The sequence below is a fragment of the Antechinus flavipes genome, chromosome 2 (assembly GCF_016432865.1).
Source record: "Antechinus flavipes isolate AdamAnt ecotype Samford, QLD, Australia chromosome 2, AdamAnt_v2, whole genome shotgun sequence".
Classification (NCBI taxonomy): Eukaryota; Metazoa; Chordata; class Mammalia; order Dasyuromorphia; family Dasyuridae; genus Antechinus; species Antechinus flavipes.
The window spans coordinates 98,890,563-98,903,375 of NC_067399.1; positions in this window are offsets into that span (position 1 = coordinate 98,890,563).

The window sequence follows — 12,813 nt, forward strand, 5'->3', positions numbered from 1 at the left end:
TGGAGAGCAATTTGGAACTATGCTCAAAAAGTTGTCAAACTGTGCATACCCTTTGATCCAGCAGTGTTACTCCTGGGCTTATATCCCAAAAAGATCTTAAAAATGGGAAAGGGACTTATATGTACAAAAATGTTTGTGACAGCCCTTTTTGTCTTGGCTAAAAACTGGAAATTTAATGGATGCCCACCAATTGGAGAATGGCTAGGTAAATTGTAGTATATGAATATTATGGAATATTATTGTTCAGTAAGAAATGACCAGCAGGATAGATACAGAGAAACTTGGAGAGACTTACATGAATTGATGCTAAGTGAAATGAGCAGACCCAGGAGATCATTATACATTTCAACAACAATACTATATGAGGATCAATTCTGATGGAGGTGGTTATCTTCAACAACGAGAAGATCCAATTCAGTTCCAATTGATCAGTAATGAACAGAACAGAACCAACTACACTCAGAGAAAGAACTTTGGGAAATGAATGTGGACCACAACATAGCATTTACACTCTTTCTGTTACTGTTTGCTTGCATTTTTGTTTTTCTTCCCAGGTTATTTTTGCCTTCTTTTTAAATCCAATTTTTCTTATGTAGCAAGACTAGTGTATAAATATGTAGTCATATATTGTATTTAACATATACTATAACATATTTAACATGTATGGGACTATCTGCCATGTAGAGGAGGGGGTAGAGGCAAGGAGGGGAAAAGTTGGAACTGAAGTTTTTGCAATGTTGAAAAATTACCATGCATATGTTTTGTCAATAAGCTACATAAAAAATAAAAATAAATAAACCAAAAAATAAGCACTCATAAAATTCTTACTGTGTCCTAGCAAGTTTGTTAAATATTGGTAATATTAAAATGATACTGGAATGTTTTACCATTTACTTCTCTCTTTACTAATAGCTCATTGTACAAGTGAGGAAACTGAAAAAGAGTAAAGTGCCATTGCCCAGGTTCCCAGAGCATGTAAGTGCCTGAGGCCAAATCTGAAATCCAGAAAAAGAGTCTTCTTGATTCTAAGCACAGCACTCAAAAGCTATGTTCAAGACAAATTGGAGATGACTAACTGAAGCAAACTTGGAAAAGGCCTTCTGTAAAAGGAGGAATTTTAGATGTGACTTAAAGAAAGTCAAGTGGTAAATCATTAAAAAGAACCTTGAGCCTTGGTGATAGGGAAGACCAAAAGACCAACCAGAAGTGAACAAAATACTACATGGAAAAATTCAAAAGGGGATATGAATTGATCTCAAGACTAAAGAACTTTCTTGGATTTTAAAAGTCAAAGAAGAGAAGTAGAAGAAAAACTGTGAAAAGATCAGGGGTATGCAAGACAGAGTATAGCTTGGAAAAGGAAGGGCAAAAATTGACTGAAAAAAAATTCCTTAAAAATACAATTGGCAAAATGTAAAAAAAAAAAATTAAATTTAAAATCCACTGAAGAAAATATCTTTAAAAGTAATAACAATCAAATACAACAGGAAATACAAAATCTAATTAAAGAAAATCATACATTAAAAAAAAAAGGCCTGAGCAAATGGAAGCTACTGACTCTATGAGACATCAAGAATCAGTCAGACTAAAAAAGAATGAAAAAAATAGGAAAAAAATGCAAAATTCCTCACTGGTAAAACACCTGACCTCAAAATTATATTCAGGAGAGAGAATTTAAAATTTATAGAGCTACTGGAAAGTCAAGAACAACAAAAAGAACATGGACAGTATTTTTCAAGAAATCTCAAAGAAAACATCCCTGACATACTAGACCTAGAGGGGAAAGTAGTCATTGAAGCAATGCATTGATCATTTCCTGAAAGAGATTTTACAAGGAAAACTCCAAGGAATATTAAAGTCATTTCCAAAACTCCCAGGTCAAGGAGAAAAATATTGCAAACAATTCAAGTATAGAGAAGCTACTGTCAGGATAACACAAGATTTAACAACTTCCACATTAAAGAATCAGAGACAAGGGCAAGCATAAGGATGTAATCTGAAAAGAGATATAATAAGAGACTTAATAAGGTTTATCTGTTTACATTCCTTCATGGGAAGATGAAATTTGTAACTTAGTAGAACTTTCTCATTATTATAAACAGAAGGAGTATATATAGAGAGAGAGACAGAGGGAACAGATGTTAGTGAATATAAAGGGATAACATAAAAATAAAATTAAAGGGTGAGAAAGAAATGTACTGAGAGACTGAAAGGGAGAGATGGAATGGTGTAAATTAGCTGCCATATCAGAGGCAAGAAAAAGCTTTTACAGTAGAGGGAAAGAAAAGGAGGGGAAGGGGAATAAGTGAACTTTACTCTCAGAAGAATTGGCTCAAAGAGGACAGATGGGTATATAAATCTATCTTACCCTGGAGGAAAGTAGGAGGAGAACAGCAATGGGAATGAGGGAGGGTAATAGAAGATATAGCATATTGGGAATGGGGATAGTCAGTGGCAAAACATTTTTGAGGAGAATCAGGATGAAAGGAAAGAAAAAATAGAATAAAGTGGGGGGAATACAGTTAGTACTAGCAATTACAAAGGAATTATGAAGCAAATATCTCTGATGAAGGCATCATTTCTTAAACGTATAGTGAACTGAGTCAAATTTATTTTAAAAAGAGCCATTCCCCAATTGATAAATGATCCAAAGATATGAACTATGAATTTCCCCCCAAAGACTATGAAATCATGCACATGCTTTTACCTAATAATACTAGTACTAGGCATGAATCCCAAAAGAGATTTTAAAAATGGAAAAGGACCTATATGTACAAAAATATTTATAGCAGTTCTCAGCACAAAAAAATGGAAATTGAGAGGATGCCTATCAGTTGGGGAATGGCTGAATAAATTGTGGTTATGTGATTATGATGGAAGATGGAATGTCATGCTTTTATGGGAAAAGATGAATGGTATGCTCTCAGAAAAACCTGGAAGTCCTCCATGAACTCAAGCAAAGTGAAATGTACTGTGAACAAAGTAATGGCATTGTTGTGGGATGATCAACTGTGGATGACTTATCTATTCTCAGCAATACAATAATCCACCACTATTCTGGGTACTATCCAAAAGGAGGAAAAAAAAAAAAAACCTTATTGTATTTGAATACAGATTGAAGCATCCTTTTTTTTCCCTACAGGTTTTTTTTTTTTTTGGGGGGGGGAGATAAGGGGGAAGATCTATTTTTTTTCACAGTGTGACTTTTATGGAAATGTTTTGCATAACTTCACATGTGCCTTAAAGAGAGCTGATGGTGGGGAGGAAGGCAGAGAATATGGAATTAAAAATTTTAAAAATAAATGTAAAAAATTATTTTATATGTAACTAGGGGGGATAAAATTGTTAAATGTTTGAAAAGGTACTGCTGTTTAAATTATTTTTAATACTGGAAACAGTATTTTATGTTCACAATTATATCCCAACATCTAACCATCACTTTTCAGCATGAGTTAATTAAAAAAAAAGATCAAAGCAAAATCTAATGGATAACAAAGGTGTCTGAAACTTGAGATCCTGAAAGTTAATAGGCCTTCTGAAAATTGAGATGTTAAATTGTTAACTTTGTGATTTTAATCATTTTTGATTTTCTGAACTCAAAAATTAAATTAATATAATGAAGATTTCTTTTAATTTAAATTATTAGATAATTAGCTCTTCTTTTAAAGAGAGACAAACCTAAATCTCCTAACTACTTGATTAGATAAAATAAGTTAATAACTTGCAGTATTGAAAAATGCTACAAACTTGGTAAAAGAGGAGGCAATTTGGACCTAAGATTTTTCTGTTAAAGAAAATGTGCTTGTACAAACAAAACTAATACAGACAAGATTAGAAGGGAAGCAATAAATTGGGGAAACATTTTTACAGTTAAAGGTTCTGATAAAGGCCTCATTTTCAAAATATATAGAGAATTGACTCTAATTTATAAGAAATCAAACCAATTGATAAATGGTCAAAGGATATGAACAGACAATTCTCAGATGAAGAAATTTAAATTCTTTCTAGCCATATGAAAAGATGCTCCAAGTCATTTTTAATCAGAGAAATGCAAATTAAGACAACTCTGAGATACCACTACACACCGGCCAGATTGGCTAAAATGACAGGAAAAGATAATGTGGAATGTTGGAGGGGATGTGGGATAACAGGGACACTGATATATTGTTGGTGGAACTGTGAATGGAACCAGCCATTCTGGAGAGAGATTTGGAACTATGCTCAAAAAGTTATCAAACTGCACATACCCTTTGATTCAGCAGTGCTACTACTGGGCTTATACCCCAGAGAGATACTAAAGAAGGGAAAGGGACCTGTATGTGCCAAAATGTTTGTGGCAGCCCTGTTTGTAGTGGCTAGAAACTGGAAAATGAATGGATGCCCATCAATTGAAGAATGGGTGGGTAAATTATGGTATATGAATGTTATGGAATATTATTGTTCTGTAAGAAATGACCAGCAGGATGAATACAGGGAGGCTTGGAGAGACTTACATGAACTGATGCTAAGTGAAATGAGCAGAACCAGGAAATCATTATATACTTCAACAATGATACTGTATGAGATATATTCTGATGGAAGTAGATCTCTTCGACAAAGAGAAGATCCAATTCAGTTCCAATTGATCAAGGATGGACAGAAGTGGCTACACCCAAAGAAAGAAAACTGGGAAATGAATGTAAACTGTTTGCATTTTTGTTTTTCTTCCCAGGTTATTTTTACCTTCTGAATCCAATTCTTCCTGAGCAAAAAGAGAACTATTCGATCCTGCACACATATATTGTATCTAGGATATACTGTGAAATAGTTAACATGTATAGGACTGCTTGCCATCTGGGGGAGGGGGTGGAGGGAGGGAGAGAAAAAGTCAGAACAAAAGTGAGGGCAAGGGATAATGCTGTAAAAAATTACTCTGGCATGGGTTCTATCAATAAAAAGTTATAATTATGAAAAAAATTACCCAGACGCGGGTTCTGTCAATAAAAAGTTATAATTATTTAAAAAAATAAAATGCAAAAAAAAAGAAAATGTGCTTGCAGGCTTTTATACACTTTTCAGTACTGGCACCAAAATGAAAGTTGCTTTTATACAACTGATTATACATAGAATAAATAAAACAGTTAAAATGTGAAAAACACTATTGGATATTTAGAATACATAATAATGTAAAAAGAAGTTAAAGTACAAAAAATAAAAATCTAAGTACTGTGAGAGGAGTAGTAGAGAGCCTTTAAGATATTAACATCCATGAAGCTCCTATCCCATAATTGCATTCTGGCCAATCCTTCTGGCTATTGCCAAGTAAGCTCCTTTGTGAAATATGTGGATAAATGCTTTTCTAGCACAAAATAAGTTAACTGAAAAGACAGTTAACTTCTTCCCAAAGTTCATTCTACTTACTGAAATCTGCAGCACTCTACATTGAACTAGGAAGTACTTTAAACATTGAAATTATGCCTGATTAATTTATCTGGGTTTGATTGATGTCTTATATAAAATAAAACAAAACAACAACAACAACAACAACAAAACAAAACAAAACAAAACAAAACAAACAAACAAACAAACAAACAAAAAAAAAGACGATGTGATTGTTACCAATGCTAAGGAAAAAACCTCAAACAAGAGCTAAACTTCTAAACACACTAAATATTTATAAGTATTTCCAATAAGCAATTCCTCCCCAAAGTATGTTTTACATACAAGTTTTACAAAGTGGTTTTACTGTGTTATCTACAATTTTCATTATCACACTTGGTAGAAATGATTCTCCAAGTCCTATTTGTATCTGCCTTATTTATTATAAATAGAGAATGGATGGTGGAAGGCTTTGTTGGAATCCTAAAAGAGGAATTCAGACAAACAGTATTTTCCTTTTCCCAAAATTGTTAATAACACATGACAATACTTGTCATGTGAAAAGCATTATATAATTGTCCCTCCTTTCCTTAGTGAAATACTTTAAAGTCCTAAAAGGAATCAACTTTTTTTTTTTTTTTTTTTTGTAAAACAGTATAGAGATGTGTTCAATTGAGCTGATATCATCCATATTATAAGATATCTTGTTTTTTGGATTTTAATACATGGGATTGTGTAATTTTTTCTAAAGTATTAAACAAAACAATTAGTAAGGCAATTTCCCTTTACATTGTGTATTAAACCACCCAGTTATTTTTTTTTAAGAATTTGTGCTAATAAATGCAATGATGTATTTATAGTTTTTTTTTTTTTAAGAGTTTGCATTCCTTTATTTGTACTTGTACAGAATCAAGCCCTGGCTCCCAGAGAAAGATAAAATTGTAAAGGTAAAAATTACAAGGAAAGGGTGGTTCTGTTGGCTTCATTCTTCTATCTGGAGATATTCACTGTGACTTTGAGGTGCAAACACAATGTGCTATGGAATACTTGAGGCATATCTCTCTGCCTCTGTGATCTCTCCTCAGAACTTTCCTAAGCAAAATTGTAATGCTGGAGAAACTGAGGCAAGACAGGGATTAGGGTTTTTAATATTTTAATAATGAGAATTTAGACTAACAAAGCCATACTAGCCATAGCCAGTTGGCTGGATTGGGGTCTTGTCTCAAAGCATCCAACAACCAGCAAGTAATTCTGGAGATTTTTATATGACTCCAGCTATCAGGGAAACAAAGGCAAGCGTGGGATGGCACAACACTGGGTGAGTGGAAATTCCAGGAAAGGACCATAAATTCTGATAATTTGGGAGTGAAGAAGATGGTCAAGCAGGAGACAAGAAGTCTGGACCAGGAAAGATTTAGTGCCATCTATTTAATTGAGATAAGCCATCTGGAATTTTATGACTCTGGAATGTGAGAATGCCCAGAGCTTTAGAGACCCTAATTCTCTCAGTCCTAATGGCCAGGAAGTGGGGGTGGCTGCCAGGGAAACTGAGGCAGAACAATTCAGGAAAATTGAGGCAGGGAAACTGAATCATTACAAAATAAGCTGAACATTCAGAGGCAGTACAATGAAGTATGATGATAGGACATGGGCTTTACAAAATTCCATACTTCACAATCAAGACTGCTGAATTTCATGGCTTTAAATTAGTGCATCATCAGAGATAGCATAAAGCTGATTTTCTAGGACAAATTCTAGAAGTTCTTCATTCAAAAGGGTATTTCACAGGTAAGTTCAGACTGCATATGGCCAAATAGCTCAAGGCTGGTATGCTGGAATTCTTTCCATTTGTTTGGTTTTTGGCATTTTGCTTTTGAAAACGGATTATTTACTCCAAATCTATCATAGGCTGCTCAGTGCTGAGATCCCCCTGCTTCTGTTCTGCAAACATCAGTGCCCAGAGCAAAGGAGGTTAACGCACACGGGCAGTTTCCTCAGATTTAGGGATACAGTTCCTCATTATTTCTGGATACTGGCATCCGATTGTGGTATATGACTCTGTCAATCTCATTTTCTTGGTTTTCTTTCTTACTTGGGAAGGTCAGGATCCTTCAGGTCTTTCTAAGATCCATATTTGGCACATATTTGGATCCATATTTGTGCAGTTGGCACAAACGCGGGTGAGTCTCCAGTTGCAAAACTCCCCAAACTGCCAGGCCTTATACCTATAGGAGGCAGCTCTCACAGGGCACATCAGCACAGATTCTGTCCAATAAGCAGTGACCGCTGTGAGGACAAGAAAATGGCCTCTCAGACTGGGGCGAAATGTTCTGAGTCCCATGACCATGGTCACCTTGTGGGCCAGTTCTGAAGTCAGCCTGTGCTGGCTTGGACCTATGGTCTGCACACTAGCCTAGGTGAGGAGAGCCTAGATCACCTCTAAATGCATTTGGAGCCATGGCACTGCCCATCAATCTCATTATTCCTTAAAATGGTTCATGTTGATAAATTACTATGGGGATTCAAGCCACTTACAATCCTTAAGTCTTGGGCTTTCTACTCAATAGAAATTATGAGATCTCAGTCGTACTGCTAAAAAAAAAAATGAATTATAAGAAACTAAATAGAAAAAATGATAAACCTTATTTAAAAAAAAAAAAGTTTCATCTAGGAAGCTCTTTACCTGTCACTTATGAAAATTATTGAAGTGGCAACCTTAACCCTACCCTGTAACAACAGACTTTAAATTTAGAGATTTTATTTTCCTCTTAGGAATCAATAAGCCATACAAACATCTGTCAGTTTAGGAATCCTTTATGTAGTTATTCAAGTCTTGATAACATAATGACAATAACCTAGCCCAAAGCCATAATTATTGAACTTTGGCTGGTTGAGGAAAAGTCTCTTGAGACTTTAATCTGTTGCTAGGCTAAATTTGATTTCAGGTACAAGTGAGCTCTCATTAGGTCCTTAGTGCCATATTCAAGGGAAATGCCATGTGCTCAAGGAGTCTGAGTATGGCTACAAGTAGATGTCTGTGTCTTGGCAAGAGAAGGGACTGCCCTTTCAAAACTGAAGGTAAGATTGTTTTATTTATTTTCCCCACATCTGAACTTGGCTGTGATATCCTGTGGCTCATGATAAGTCTTTTTGTATAACAAGTTGTTGACTATGACTCATAACCAAAATTAAACTGAACTAAGAAGATTGATACTGCTTTGTCTTTCCCATTTCTCTCACATAGCAAATATTATAGCTAAGGCAAGAGTTGAATTTTTTTCCCATTGTCACAAACATAAGATATAACTTATTGCTGACTTTTGCATGAATGATATATGATACTATAATATTATTATACTATAATGAGGATTCATTATAAATTGTCATTTGAATTAAAAATAATAGAGGCTATGAGGTATTGCAATTGACAGGGTATTTAACTTCATAGAAAATCAATACTAGACCTCCCATTCATTATGCTATCATGATTAAAATATCATTCTAAATAGAGAATTAATTGGAATTAAATTTAGATAATGATCAATGAAGATCAATATAATTTTTAAAAATTTAAACAAACAATTTTGAGGATTAACAAGATATATGTGTGTACACCAATAGCTCTTTCATGGAATATGCAATGGCCTATTAACCTATCTTCTGTTTTTGAAGGCTCATGTTTTCCCCTTTTATGAGATAAAGACTGAAACATATTAAAGACTCATTTTATAAGTCAGACTTGCATTTTTTTTTAGGATTTATTGGATTGTTCATATAAGGTACAATGTTAGGATGAAAAACAACCAGACACATGTAGGTATGTTTAAGGTATAGGTTTCTGATTGGATATTCTGTAGATCACCATTTCAACTAGTTGCTAAATTGTATTAAGATATATTTGGTAAAAAAGTTTTATGGCAAGAATACCTAGGATCTCTGCAAATGATTTTGAATCAGACAAGCAGTTTTTCTTTTTTTCTTTTTTTTTTAATAATAGCTTTTTATTTTCAAAATATATTCAAAGGTAGTTTTTTTTTAACATTTATAAGTGCAAAACTTTGCATTCCAAATATTTCTCCTTCCCTTTCCCTCCCTCCTTCCCAGACAGCAAGTAATCCAATATATATGAAAATATATTTAATTCTTCTATAAATATTTCCCTATTTATCATGCTGCACAAGAAAAATCAAATGAAAAAGGGAAAAAAAGAAAGAAAAAAGCAAGCAAACAACAAAGATGAAAACTATTGTGTGATATACATTCAGTCTCCACACTCCTCTCTCTGAGTGCAGATGATTCTATCCATCACAAATCTATTGGAATTGGCCTGAATCATCTCATTGTTGAAAAGAGCCAAGTCCATGAGAGCTGACCATCATATAATATTATTGTTGCTGTGTACAATCTTCTCTTGTTTCTACTCACTTCACTTAGCATCAGTTCCTGTTAGTCTCTCCAGGTTTTTTCTGAAATTGTCCTGCTGGTGTTTATAGAAAAATAATATTCCATAGCATCCCCATATTGTCACTTATTCAGTTATTCCCCAACTGATGACCAGTTCATTAGCCATTACAAAAAGGGCTGCCACAAACATTTTTGCACATGTGAGTCTCTTTCCTTCCTTTAAGATCTCTTTGGGACATAAACCCAGTAGAAATACTGCTGGATCAAAGGGTATGGACAGTTTGATAGCTCTTTGGGCATAGTTCCAAATCGCTCTCTAGAATAGCTGGATCAGTTCACAACTCTACCAGCAATATATTCATATCTCAGTTTTCCCACATCCCCTTCAACAGTTATTATTATCTTTTTCTATCATCTTAGCCAATCTGAGAATATGTAGTGGTATCTAAGAATTATCTTTATTTATATTTCTCTGAACAATAGTGATTTGGGGTACTTTTTCATCTCACTAGAAATGGTTTTAATTTCTTCATCTGAAGATTGTTCCTTTGACCATTTATCATTGGGATAATAGCTTGTATTTTTCTAAATTTGTATCAATTCTTTATATATTTTAGAAATGAGGCCTTTATCAGAACCCTTGTATGTCAAAATTTTTTTCCCAGTTTTTTGCTTCCCTTTTAATCTCTGCTGCATTAGTTTTGTTTGTACAAAACCTTTTTAATTTAATATAATCAAAATTATTTATATTATATTTCATGATATTCACTAGTCTTTCTTTGACTATAGGCTCCTTTCTTCTCCACAGATCTGAGACAGACTCACTCTCTCTTGATTCCTAATTTGCTTATAGTATCATGTTTTATTTCTAAAACATGAACCCATTTTGACTTTATCTTGGCAGAGAATGTTAGATGTTAGCCAGGGCTTAGTTTCTAAAGCAGCTTGTTTTTTAAAGACCCCATCTTCAGAGTTGCTATTATCTGAGACCTATTCCAGAATGTGACCATAAGAAGTTGTTTTTTCCAAGAACCACACAAATACCTTAGACATCTGAAACTATTAGATATTAAAAGTGGAGAAAAAAATTGTACTGGGATTCAAAAACACTTAATTGTTGTAATGCTTTGGGATATAGAAATTATTCCTTTTCCATGTGTCATTTTCTCTTTAAGTTTGGCTTACTGAAAGGGAATCCCCCCAGTGGATTTTGTCAACATGTTGACCATAGATAACAAAAGTTTAGTCTTTACCACCAAAGCACTTCTGAGTCATGGGAACCTATTCTTGTCTAGCTATCACAACTTGCAGATGTAAGAATCACTAGAGACTTATTATCTTTTTCTGAGTCATTTGTAACAGTCAAGCCACACCTGTAATAATCAAACCTCTAGTGGCTGACCTTGGAATAACATCTTGCTGATCATGCCTGATTATTTCAATTTGGTTTAAAGATGGTGATTTGATGGAGACATCACTCTATAGGATCAAAGGGGGGATGTGAAATTGATACTATACTTTATAGATCCACGCTTTTGAGTTAGTGTGAGTAAGCAACATTGAAATCCACCTCTGTTGTAAAATTGTTACCGGTTTGTATCATTGGACCTTACATAACCAATTGTATAAAAATCTTCTCTGTTAAAAGCATTGTTGGCTCCTGAGAATTCCCTGACCTCATTTATTGGCAATTATTAGCCTTGCTAATAAATTGATCATGCTCAGAATGTTTTGCCTTGGTATCTTTTTATCACAGTTATTTTATCCACAAATGATGGTATGATCCAAAGAGAGATATGATAAGTGCTCTCCTGGACTGTGTTCTGGTCTGTGAGCAACCATATAGATTCCTTTCTGCCCTGGAACTGGGTTTAGGATTTCTGCTTCTGCTTGCTAGTGCTCCTCAATCTGGTACTGTGACCTGGAACTATATATGGACAAGAGAGTCATTCTCGCAGTGCTAGCAAAGAATTCCCTGTAGTATCTTTGTGACAAATTTTTTGAACCCCTTCCCATCTGTGGGTTGAGAGGTCTGGAATCATCACCCAGAAAATGACTGCACTGTATTGTACTCTCCTTTTCCCCTAGTTAGACAAACCTTTCCTGAAAACCTTCTAAGTTTTTTTTTTTTTTTATTCTGAAAAATTGGTTCATGGCATTCTTATGTTGTCACTGCTGCTTCAAAATTCATTTTGACAATTTAAACATGTATGGAGGGGAATTTAAGAGGGTCCAGAAGAGGCCAATGCCTTTACTCTGTCATCTTGACTCAGTCCCCTGTTTTTTGTCTCTCTCTGTTATATGAAACACTTAACAGAGTACCTGGCACAAAATAAAAGAAAACTTAATGTTTTCTTCCTGGCTATTTTTAAATTGAGAAATTATATATTAAAATTCTCTCATTTTATGGATGAAAAATATGAAAGCCAGAAATGTGAAATTCTTTGCCCAAGATCTTCAAGCAAAAGCTAAATGATCAGTGTCTGGCTTTTTTCAAGAGGGAATTTTTTTACAAATATGTATTGGATTACAAAAATGTTGAGAACCTTAAACTTAGAAATTATTTGATTCTTTTTCTAAGGTTATATACTTAGTGCCAGAACCAAGAATAAAATTTCATATCTCATGTTCTTTACACCCAACAGCATGTTATAATGTGAGAACATTATAATTTGTTGATATATTTTATTATAGAATGGAGACAGTAGTTTGTTAAGCCTAATCTGAGACCATGAGCAGGGTCTTACCCTAGAAATGCTGACATCAGTTGGAGGCATAGGAGGGGTGATCACAGATTGCATTTTCCAAAATGAGATTCTGTTCTTTCTCCCAGGAAAGATGTGATTAGGTCACAATATGCAGATGACTTGCCTTAATGAATACACTCATTATGAAAGAGTTCATGTGGCTAAACAATCACAAGCAGTTATTAATGTTTTAATTTGAGACTCTGAGCTAAGATGTATAAAATGAAATCTGAACTGAAAAAAAGGGGAAAAACAATAAGGACAGATTTATTTTTACAATGTTATTATACAAAAGTTCTCCATT